The sequence below is a fragment of the Erythrolamprus reginae genome, chromosome 10, assembly GCF_031021105.1.
Source record: "Erythrolamprus reginae isolate rEryReg1 chromosome 10, rEryReg1.hap1, whole genome shotgun sequence".
In the NCBI taxonomy this organism is placed as follows: Eukaryota; Metazoa; Chordata; class Lepidosauria; order Squamata; family Dipsadidae; genus Erythrolamprus; species Erythrolamprus reginae.
In genome coordinates, this window is record NC_091959.1 from 50167092 (window position 1) to 50179185 (window position 12094).

Genomic DNA, 12094 nt, shown 5'->3' on the forward strand with positions numbered 1-12094 from the left:
CTGTTGCCCCCCCCCCCCCCGTGTCCGTCTCTGCTGGTCCCTTGCAGCCTTGGTGCTCAGCCGGACCCTCTCTCTGGCGCCTGCTAAGCCAGGGGTCCCCAACCCCCCGAATTCCACAAGTCTTGACAGTTGCCAGGTTGGAAGGCCTCGGTGCGAAGTGCTGGGCAGGGCTCAGGGCTGCGGCACAGAAGGCTTAGGGGAGGAGGGCACACAAAACACACACACACAACACACACACACACACCCCGCCGGGCTTTGCAGGAGGGTCCCTAGTCCTCCTCACGCAAGGGAGTGCCAATGCCGGAGATGTGAGGGTCCTGGCGCTGGACGGCTCCCCTCTCTTTGCCCCGCAGCCCCAAGGTGGCAAGAGGGACCCCATGACTGACTGGCCCCCGGGGTCACCCCGGCAAGCTCCCCAGGGGGCAGAGCGCCCTCCCTCCCTGAAACATGGGACTCGCCAGGCAGCTTCTCCCTAGAAAGAAGACCTCTGCCTGGGGGGGTCTCCTCTTCAAGCGCTTCCCCCTTGCAAGAGCTGCCCGGTGGATTCCTTCCGTCCGGGGGCCCCGCTCAGCAGCCTCCTTCTCCTGGCGCTCGGTCGGTCGGCGGCTCCCCCAGGCTCCCCAAGTGAGAAGGGGCCGGAGTCGGCCTCGGGGAGCCAGGCCAGGCAAGGGCCGGGGGTGGGCAGGGAAGGTCAGGGTCCCAAGGGGAGCTGCTGATCTCCTCTGTGCCTCTTCCTGGGGAGGGGGCAGCGATTGGAGGAGGGGTCCGTCTGTGTCAAAGACGCCTTTTGCTAATCTGATTCCTTGTCAACTGCTCTAATTAAATCGGAGCCTATGGAGTCTTCTGGAAGGAGAACCTGGAATAGATTTTAGCCAGTAGATTCCTGCTGGGGAGGGGGAGGGGGACCCCCTTCCTCTTTGGGGCCCAATCCTGCAGCCCCTCCCTCCCTTGGAAAGGCCCTGGTCAAGCCCGGCTCCCCCAGCCCCCACCTGGAGCTCCAGGGTTGGAGAGAGGGGTCATCCTGCCCTTCTTTCTCCAGTGGAACAGCCTGCCACCGGAGGTTGTGGATGCCCCGACTCTTGACGGATTCCAGAAGAAATTGGACTGCAGGGATTCCTGCTTGAGCCGGGGGTGGGACCAGAAGAAGACCCCCCTTCCAACTCTGGATGGATGGATGGATGGATGGATGGATGGATAAGACCCCCACCCCCACCGAGGCAAGAAGAGCCCCCCCTGGCTGCAGGGAGAAGGCGGGGGGAGGGGAGGCTGGCAGGGTGATGGGCAAAGCAGAGGCACCCACTCCCCACTACAGGGGCTTTGTTTCATGCCACCCACCCCCCCACCCCACCCCCATCATCATCATCATCATTATTTATTCGGCTGGTATGCCCCCCCCACACACACACACAACAGGCCCATCTGGTTCAATGCTCATCTAGAAGCCATTTCGACCCTTCCTGGGCAGGGCAGGCTTGGTTGGAATGGAGGGGGCCAGGGTTGGAGGCAGGGAAAGGAGGGAGGGTCTGCCCAGCTGCACACACACACACACACACACACACACACACACACACGGCCATGGCAGCCCTGGATTCCTGGAGGGGCCGTCCAGCCTCTTTCCGGTTTGCCTGCAGCAGCAGAGGTAATTGTGAACAGATGCCCCCACTTCCGGTCCTCCACATCTGGATCCCACAACCTTCTGCCCCCCCAGGGCTTTCATGTGTGGGAGGCAGCTGCCCCTCCCTGGTGCCAGGAGGCTCCCCCTCCCCCTCCTGGGTCTCAGCACAAGAGTTGGGGGCTCCCTGCAACCGCTGGCGACCGACCGGAAGGGTCTCAGCCCTCAGGCAGGAAGGCCTCCGCTCCCCCACTCTGGGCAGGGGGCAAGTGAAACCCCCCAGCACACACACGCACGCACACACTCGGGACTGGAACCCCAAAGCCCTGGACTGGCCGAGTTGCCCTCCAGCTGTTCTAACAGCTGGGAATGAGGCTGCAGCTCACGAAAACCCACAGAAGCCTTTGGTTTGTTTCCTCTTCTTTCTGACTCGGCCGTAACCCTGGCTGAGCGGGAGTGACCACAACCAGGCCTCCCCACCCTCCCTCCTGGCCAGGCCTGCAAGAGCCCCACTAGTGGACCTGGAGCATGGACGCCCCCCTTTGGCCCTGCCTGCAGGTCCCCTCCTTCCCTCCCTGGGGTTCCCGCAAGGCCCCCGCTGCCCCCTCCCCGCTGGAGGTGGACCCTGTGGAGGGCTACAGGAGCTCCCCTGTGTGTCCCCCCCCCTCAGCCGGGACTCATTAAGGGCTCAAGATGTGCAGGAATCTGGGAATGTCGGTGGGAATTCTGCCGGGAAGCAGGTGGCTGGACAAGGCTGCTGTGGGTTGGCCAGCCCAGGACTCAGGCCGGGAGGCTTGCAAGGGCCCCCAGGCCAGCCCGGCCCCCTCCCTGGGCCCTCGGCCATGTTGCCTTCCCCAGGTTGCCAGGAAACCTGCTTCAGCCTCAGTCAGCGCAAGAGACCCTGCCGCCTCTTTCCCAGCTGGTTCCGGGGCCGGTTAAGCCCGGAAGTGCCAGGCCAGGGGGGGGGTTGGAAGGAGTGCCTTGGCCACCAGAGCCCCCAGCCTCTCAAATGTTGTCCCAGCTCAGGCGGGTGAAGGAAGGCCCCCCCGGGGGCCAGGAGGAGCCTGCCTGCCTGCCTGCCTGATTGGAAGTAGAGGCCCCTGGGAGGAGGCCCTTCCTTGGGGGGGGCTGGGGGGGGGGCGGGCCTTTAGCGCCAGAAGCAGCCCCTGAAAGAATTGGAACCGAGGAAGCGGCATCCTCCCGTCACCCCCCCTGCAGTCGCTTCCCTCCGCCAGGCTCCCGGGGGCCGGCTGGGCTCTGGCCCCTGGAGCAGCCCGGAGAGCCCCTTCCGTGGCTGCCGGATCAGGAGGGCGGAGGGGGGGCAGCCTGGGCTGGAAGGGGCCGTGTGGGTCTCCACTCCTGGGCTCCCTTGCTGCCTCCCCCCCCCCGCACTCGCTGCCTCCCCTGCCAGCCAAGAGAGCCACCGAAGGCGTGGCTGGGCCTCTGCCACGGGAGGAAGGCGTGGGAGTGCCGGGGTCTCTGCTGAGAGGTCGCGGGGTGGGGGGGCTTTCCTGGCCCCTGGCTTCCCCTCCTCTTTCCAGAGGCATCCGGAAGGCGGCGGCTGCTGGGGCTGCTGCACGTGACTCCAGAGCTTTCCATTTAAATGCAAATTCTGACTTTTTCCCTCTGTGGCAGCAGGAGGAGGAGAGAATTTTTCACACTGGAGTGAGGGTCACCATAATAATTTATCCACAGGCCTCTTTCCGCCATTCTTGTTTGCACAAGGAAAGTGTTTGTCCTCCCCTGCCAGAGGGGGGGGGGGTGAGGCAGCAGGAGGTTCTGGGGATGGCAGCCACAGGGGGGGGCAGGGGGGGCTCACCAGGCCCTCCATTGGTGGCCAAATCCCCAGAAGGCCGGGCGGAGGAGCTGTCCAGCTGTCCACCTGCCCCCCCCGCCTCCACCCCCTTTCCTCAAGCCTCTTGGGGTCGCCCATCCTTGGCTTAAACCCTTGGAAGCTGCCCTCTTCCCTCTCCGGAGGATGCCCTGGGCAGGGCCCGGTGGGAAGTCCTGTATAAAGGGGGCATCTGGGGGGGGGTCACCCAAGGCGGCTCTCCCCCCTCCCCCAGAGCTTCCGCCTTGGGTGTCCTCCCCTGGGGCCCCTCCTGGTGTCCAGGGTGGCACCACAAAGCCACTCCGCCCCCCAGCTCCCTCCCCCAGCGCAGAGGCTGGAGACAGACCGGCCTCCTTCTCCTCCTTCTCCGATGGGAATTAATCTCATGGTGAAGATTTTCTGTTAACTAAGCAACAAATCTCACAACACAACAACCAGGTTCCATTTCCAGCCTCCGAATGGAGCGATAGATACGCCGGTGCCTCGTTTATAGGCAATTCCCCCCCAACTGCTGACGCTGCAGCTTTTAATGTATTCGCTGGGGGGGGGGGTTGGCAGCTTTTGCTGGGGGAGAGGCTGTGCCTGGGGTGGGAGCCGGGGGCCCCATCCTCCCCACCACTCAAGGGGCTGCGATCGGCCATGCGGCTGGCGGGAGAGAAGGCGTCTCAGGGGGGCACTGCCCTAGGGCGCAAAGGAAAGGGGGGATGGCCCTGGGGCCAAGGTGCCCCACACCAAGCCAGCGGAGCCTCCTGCAAAACCCACTCGCGGCCCCTCATGGCTTTCGGAGGGCACCCACCTCCCTTTCGCCCTCAAAACGCCTCTGTGTCGTGGGGCGGGGGGGGGGGCTTGAAGAGGAAGAAGATGGGGGCAGAGCCTTTCCCGGGGGAAGGAAGGCTGCCACTCAGGACACTGTGCCAGGGGCGGTCAAGGTCTCCACAAAGGTCTGGGGGCCCTGGACTGGGGCCACAGCCTCGGGGCCCAGAAAGCAGCCGCCCCACGGAGGAGCCTCCCTCCCGGATTGTGGCTGGCTGCAGCCCTGGGTGTGACCCTGGGGGTCAGTAGGCCACGGCTGGCCACTCTCTCTGCGAGCCCTGGAAGGGGGAGGGGCCCGAGAGGCCTGGGTACCCCCAGGGTCTCCCCAGCCCTCCTGCCAGCGCCTGATAAACCCTGGGGAGGAGGGAGGAGAATGGCGGAAGGGGGGGCTTGTCTATCATTAAAGGCTACTCTTGCAAGCCCCCCCCTTCATTAATACTCTGGGTGAATAGACCACTGAATAGAGATCGGTGGAGGCCACGCGATTGTCAGGCTGAAAGGCAGCTGTCAGCAGACGGGAGGGGGTCACGAAGGGGCCCCTTTCAGTGCTTAGCCAGTGGTCATTTGAACCGGCCGTGTCTCTCTGAGATTGTGGCTTCCTGAATAGCATTTCATCTCATTGCCCTGCCGCTGCGGCTGCAGCTATTTCTGTTCAGGCCGTGGGGTCACTTTGCAGCCCCCCTCCCCCCTCTGCCCTCAACTGGCCCAACTGACTGGGGGCCACTCCGCCTGCCAGCCAGGGAGCCCCTGCAGCCCTCCACCCCACCCGCCTTGCAAAAGGACGCCAGGACCCCACGAAGCACAGCCCTGGTGGGTGGGGAGGGGACGCGTCCCAGCAGGGGCTCTCCGGCACTGCCCACCGCCCCCTCTCTCAGGCCAAAGCAGCCCAGGCCCCCTCTTGGGCGCTTCCTGAAGACTTGCCCGGGGCAGCGGGGCTTTTGGGCCAGGCCCCTAGGAAGCCCCGGGGCAGTGGGCACCCCGGCCTCCCCAGCCTTCCCCCCCCACAGCGAGGGGCCTCCAGCCCTGCCAGGGACCAGGAGCACCTGGAAATCACCGGAACTCTCCCAGGCAAAGGGGGGGGGAGTGAGCAGGCCCCTTTCCAGGGGGAGTTAGCTGGGGGCCTTTTTCCTTCTGCCATGTTATCCCAGCAAGAAGAAAAACGCATGGCCTCCTCTGCCCCGCCCCCTTCCAATATCAGCGTCCCAAAAGTGGCCCTCCAACCTTCTCCGGAAGGGAAAGCCCCGCCCTTCTCAGAGCCCCCCCTCCCCCTGGCATGGCCACCAACCCATCCATGGGGTGCCACCCCCTCCTCACCTGTGCAGCTGGGGGCTGGGAAGCTGGGGGGGGCTGTGTGCCTGGGCCGAGGACTGCCCCCCCCCAGCCGCCTCTCAGGCTTCCTAGCGGTCTGAAAGGGTTAAGCCTGGAAGAGCGCTGGCAGCAGGCAGGGCAGGGGGGGGGCAGGCAAGCTCCACCTGGGGAGTTGGGCATCAATACGCTTCACCTTTTGCAGAGCCCCCCCTGCCCCCCCCCGCCTTAGAGCATAACTGACCTTTGGAGGGAACTAATGAAAAGAGGATGAAGCCCCTCGGAGGAAACCGGCTGGCTGGGAGGAGAGCCGCTCCGGCAGGTTGCTATGGCAACCACGGCCCTGATAGGAAATCCATGATTGGCAGGAGAAGCCCCCCCCGCCCCCCCCGGATGAAACTCAGTGGAGCCAGGCCCCCTTCAGGAGGGGCCCGGGATGCTGGTGGTAGTGGTGGTGGGCGCCCCAGGCCTTGGCCCTTCCCTGCCTGTGGGGCCCCGAGGGGAGTGGGGGGGCCCTGGCCTGCCCCCCTCCTGGGCGTCTCCTTTTTGGGCCTCCCCCTTCGCCTCCTCCTCGGAGCGGTGGGTCAGAGGAGAAGGGCTGGGGGGGGGAGCCGCGCAGGGCCCCTAAGAGGAAGCGCTATTGATTGCTGCCACGGAACCTTATAAATCATTCATTCTGCCCCCCCGACCCCCCCAGTCTTCCCAGCTGATTTCCCCGAAGCCGTTTGCCTTGGAGATGCAATTAAAATTCAAATGTTGAGGAGGCGGGAGGGAGGTTTGCCGGTGGTGGCAGAGCCAGGCCTCCAAGCCCGAGGGCCGGCCGGTTCCTCTCGCCTCTGGTGCTTCGAAAGGGGGGGCCTCCTGAGGCGGCCCCCTCCCCTCTTCCCCCACAAGCGGGGCCTGCTCTCACTCGGCAGCTGGCCAGGAAAAGGACAAAGCCCAGGCAGGCGTGGCAACCATTTCTCAGAGGGGGAGGGATGGAGCCCCCCCCCGCAGACCCAGGGCAGGACACCCGCTCTTCTTGTGTAGAAGCTGCAATGCCTCCACAATGGGAGCCCCCCCCCACACAGTTGAAGGTCTTGGGCGCAGTTTGAAGCAGCTTGGACCGGAGTTTATGCCTTTGGCCTCTGGGCCCAGAATAGCCTCCAAGTGGCACAAGCACTCCAGCCGCCGGGTGCAGAAGAGGAGGTGTCCCCAGCCCTCCCTGGGACAGTGGAGCACCGCTGGGGGGGGGCTTGGGTGAAGGTCTCCCCATGAATCTGCCCTGTCCACCCTGCAGGATGAAGCCCAGCGCAGACTCAGGGAGGGGAGGGGGCTTTAATTGTGGGCTGCTTTGATGCTCCGTGTTTACGGTTCTGATGGGTGGGAGTTAAAGGGGCAGGAGAAAGGGTCTTGCACTCACCCCACCCCCCACCCAGACCTGCCTGAACTTGTTTCCAGTACATGGAAGCTGCTGTGAGCCTGACCGCTCCCCTTCTTTGGAGGCTGAAACTGCCCAGGAAACGCAGGGGGGGGGTGACCCCCGGCCCTTGAGAGAGGAGGAGGAGGACGGCCTGGAAGACCAGGCACCCTCCCAGGGGAGAGCTGGTCCTGGAGGAAGAGGGGGCTGGGCTGGCAAGGCCCAGGAGAGGAAGAGGGTCAGGCCGGCTGGACTCTTCTTGGCCGGTGAAGAATCAGGCCTGGAGGGTCACTCGGAGGGCCCTCCGGATGGTCCTAACAGCCCACCGCCCAGTCCCCATGGGGCAAAGGAAGGAAGGCCCCCTCCTTGGATTTCAGCAGCTGAGCAAGACCCTCCTGACCGGCCGCAGGTGTCCCAGGCGAGGCGGCTGGCAGGGCCGTAAAGGGAGCTCCCAGCGCTCCGGACAGGATGGCCGCCACCAGCAGGGAGCCGCAAAGCCAGCATAGCGCCACTTGGGTGGGCGGCAACTCTTATCAGCAGCCTGGGCTTCTCTGCCCCCCGCACGGATTTGGGGGGGCCTTGGGGCTGGAGCACCTGCAGCCTGGGTTCTCCCCCCAACGTCTCCTTTGCCCCTGGCCCAGAAGGGAGCAACGGCGCTGCCAAAGATCCTTTTGGAGAGTGTCAGAAAACGGAGGCTGCGCAGACCGGCCTCCCCCCCCACCTCCCCCGTTCCACCCGGCCCAAGCCCTCTGCCCTCCCCCGGTCGGTCAGTCTGAGCGGCCGACTTTTGCAGGGGGCTTTCAAGAGGTGCTTCCAACAGGCCAGCACGGGGCCCCTCCCTTTGCAGAGAGTTTGGTTCGCAAGCCAGGCTGCCTCGGTGGAGGGGGGGGGGGCATCCAGCCACGATGCTCTCGCGACGGAGGGCCACTGCTCGGGCCATTCTCCCTCCCCCTTCTGCAGGCTTCAAGCCAAGAGAAGCGGCCAGAGCGGGAAGCGCCCCCCCTCTCCTGTGCCCCCCCTGGATCCTCTCCCTCGTGGACTTGACTCCTATGCCGCCCAGTCCCACAGGTCCCCAGAGGGAGCGATGCTGGCAGTGAGGGGAAGCGGCCAGTGTGGGGGCAGTGAGTGGGGGCCGCCTTCCGCCCTGGGCCGGTGCTCTTTGTCCCAGGAGCCCCAACCCCAACCATGGGTCAGCCAGCCGGGCCACACAGAGCTGCGGCTGGAGCAGCGGTTCTTGCCTTGCTGGCAGGCGGCTGGAAGTGTCCAGCCAGCGCGTCCGTCAAATGCGAGGAGGAGGAGGCGGCGGCAGGAGGCCCATTTCTCGCTTGCCTGCCACTGTCACCGAGGGGGGAGGGGGCCGTAACGGTTTCCGACAGAGCCATTTGCAGCCTTGGCAGCTCCAGCATCCACCCTGGAAACGGCACACTGACACGCCAGGACTTCCCCAGCCGTGGCTGCCAGCGCCCACCAAGGGGGGAACTCTGGCCGATGGCCATGAGGGGGGGCAGGTCTCCTCCTGTCCCCAAAGAGGAGGGAGAGGCACCGGTGGACTCAGGCAGCCTGGGCAGAGGACTGCCCTCACTGGGGCCGGCCTGCCTGGAGGAGGACCGTGTTTCCCAGGCGCCCTGCAGGCCACGGCAGCAAAAGTGGGCCCAGCAGACCGTGGAAGGGTTTTTGCCACCCCGCGGAGTGGAAGGAGACTGCCAGGGGGGTGGGCGGCACAAGTCCTGGTGTGCAAAGCAAAGGGTTTTCCTTCTGTTGCACACGCGTCCCACGGAATCCCCAGAAAAGGCCACGGTTGCCCGTGAACGTCCAGCTGGGCCTGGTGGACCAGCTGCGGGAGCGTCGGCTGGAGTTTTCTGCTCTTTAAAGAAACTGTTGGCCAGCACCAGACTTACTACGCTCGCTCAGGCCTGGGCCTGACTCTGGTGGCCATCGGCCGGGAGAGGAGTTGGTTGGCCACCGTGAGAGCAGAGTGCAGGACTGGACAGTGGGTTTGGGCTCTTGTTTATCTGGCTACATCTGGACTTCCTCCTCTCCCCAGAGTTTGCAAACTTAAAAAAAAAAAAATCTCATCATTTCAACAAGTGTAACAACTAAATTATCATCTTTACATGATTAAAGTCTGTGCAGTGTCTTTTCTTGGCAAACGTTACATGCCCATAATTCTACTCAATGTAATAAACCAACCGTAGAACCATTAATTTCACCACGGTCTTCGTAACAATTAGAAGCGCATGGACCTCAAAATGAGGAAGACTGAACTGAATGCGAAAACAGTCCTGGCGGCAGAGGACAACAGCCCCCCATCCCACTGACCTCCTGGCCAGAAAGCAGCTGCAAAGAGGCCACAGGTGGCGCTCGGCTCTTCTGAGGCCCCAGGGTCGCCCCCTCCCCCTTCCGTTTGTCCATCTCTTTGGCCAGTTTATATACTGTAGCTGCCCATCTCAAACACAGAGACTGGTAAACAATCATAAATACACTTAAAGCTCGGACTAAAGAGAAATAACAGCCACACAAGCCACACCGTCCGAGGAGGAGCCAGGCCACCGGCTGAGGGTCCAGTTACTCTTCGGAGGACTTTGCACACCTAGGCAGGTGTGATCCCCCGTCCAGGTGGGCAATTTCTTCACGGGGTCAAGGCAAGGGGCGGCAGGGCCACAATCTGCTGCAGTTCCTCATCCGCTCCAGAGTCCCGGTCAAGACCCCGGGGTGGAAGCGGCTTTGCGTGAGGAAGGGAGGCCAAGGAGACCTCGCTTGGGGCAGAAGCGAGTGCGGGGAGAGGGGGGTGCCCGAGGGGCCTTCCCGCTGGACCACCCATCCGGGCCTGGTGGGCCTTGCCGGAAGTGAGCTCTCCTGCCTGCCATGAATCCTTCTGGAGTGGACGTGCCCCCTCCCTCCGTGCCACTCAGGGAGGGAGCAGCCGGTGATTAATGGTGGGGGGGTCCCAACCCAGGGAAGAACTGCCGCTAGGGGCTGGGCGCTGGGAACCGCAGGGGTAATTAAACCGCTTGTTTAATTGAAAGGGGTTTGATTTATGGAGCCATAAACTCTGGCCTTCCCACCGACTAGCCAGGGCCCCGGGTGCAGCCAATCGCCTAATGGCTGCTCCCTCCCTCGAAAGCCCCCTTGCAGCCTCCCCCTTGGCCCGGACCCTGAGGCAGAGGCCTGGGGGGGATTTCCTCGCAGGAGAATCAAGGGGGCCTGAAGGCAAACCTCTTCCTGGAACCTTGCAGCCCACGGTCCTTGCAGGGAGGGGGGAAGACCAGGGGGGCTGCCGGGGCTGCTGTGCAGGGGGTGGCAGGGGACGCATCCAGCCAAGGAAGGTCAGTGAGTCGGCCCGAGGTGGGTCAGCTGCCCCAAGAGCTGTTCTGGGGGGGGCTCGGGGGGGAGGGCCCCCTCCAAAGGGCCCAGGAGGGAGTCAGGGGGAAGCTGCCTCCGTAGGTCAGCCGTGCCTGGAGGTGGAGGGGGCGCTCCGCTTAAGGGCAGGCCAGTGTCCCCCAGGCCCTCAGGGGAAGCCCCCCCACGCAGCGGTCCCCCTGGCCCCCGCCCGGTCTCAACGGTGTCAGCTTCCCTTCCCTTGCCAGCCACCGCCGGTCCCCAAGACAGCCGCAGATCTGGGGCTTTTAATTGCACAGCCCATCAATCTTCTTCGGGGGGGGGGAGAGAAATGGCGGCTCTGTCGCCCGTGAAGGGTGATTTCCTTTTACGAGGGCTGGAGGCCATAACTCAGGGCTGCCCGGGGAGGCCAGGAGCAGAGCAGAGAAGGGCACCCGGTCCCGCTCGGGGAGGGGGGGGGGCTGAGGGGGCCCCAGAAGCGCAGGAGTCGCAGGGGCCAGGCGCAGTCTGGGAGGGACCCCCCCCACTGGGGCACCAGCACAGTCCAGCCCACACTTGGCCATCTTCTTCAGCCAGGATTACGCTGACCTCTTTGCGGAAACCTGGATCCAGATGAACCCCCACCCCATAACACTTCTGGGGTTTTCCCCCCCCCAGCAGCCCCTCTCCCTTGCCAGGTAGGAGCGTTGGCCTCCTCCATCCTCAGCAAGCCCCCCTCCCCTGACCCCATGAGAGAGGGAGGGAGGGAGGGAGGCGGGCTGAGGAGGGTCCCTCGCAGGCCCAGGGCCCAAAGCAAGCCGCCTCCCCCTGGCTTCACCAGACCCCTCCCACCCACTGTAGAGGGGGGCTCCTACCGGTTCGGGCCGGTTCTATGGCAGTAACTTGGTGGCCCCGGTGGCTGGAAGCAGCAGTGAACCGGGCCTGCCAGGCCCCCCACCTGGTTCTCTTGGGGCCCCCTGGGGGCCACCACCGTGGTTCTCTCAGTACCGCGCAGGCACAAGACCCGCCCCCCCTGCACGGCGCACCCCTTGTGGAAACCGGCAACAGCAGCAGCATCTGGAAGCCACCCGGGGCCCCACGGCAGGGGGCCTGACCCGCGACACTCTGGAAACCAGGCCCGGACTGGGGGGGGCAGTTTCCCCCATATAACCCTACCCACCCCCACCCTGGCCCGCAGTGCCCCCAGGACTCGGGAGGCTCCCTGCTCTCTTGGCTGGGAAGCTCCAGCGGGTGGCGGCAGGGCTGCCTCCCCCCCCCCAATAATGAGCACGGAGCGCTCGGAAGCCAACACGCAGCAGGCCCCGGCCCTCGCAGGCAGGCAAGCGCCACGCCATCCCGGCTAGCATCCTCATTTAACTTTTATTGACAATTAATACCACAGGAAGGAGGGACGCCCGCTGCTGTGTCAGGGAAACATAACGGTGCTTTATAGCCTCATCAATTAGAGGGTTCTGGAAACAGCCGAGGAGCATGGGCCCAGCGCCAAGACCCCCCCTCGCCTGTCACCTCCAGATCCCCTGGCTGCAGCCCCAGGAGCAAGGGGGGGCACAGCTGATGGCGTAGCCCCCTCCCCCCAGTGGCTGGAGACCATCCCCTGCAGCCCTTCCCCTCCCTGCCCAAGAGGCGGCAAAGGGGGGGCAGAGCCTCTGGGCCCCCACTTTCCCAGGAGACGGCCTGCCTCGCTCCACTGGGGGGGGGGTCTATCCCCCCATGGTTTTCCCCTTCTGGAGGAGGGGGCTCCCAGTCGGGCTCCGTTTCAAGGCCCACCTGCAGACAAAAGGGGAGGGGGGACACT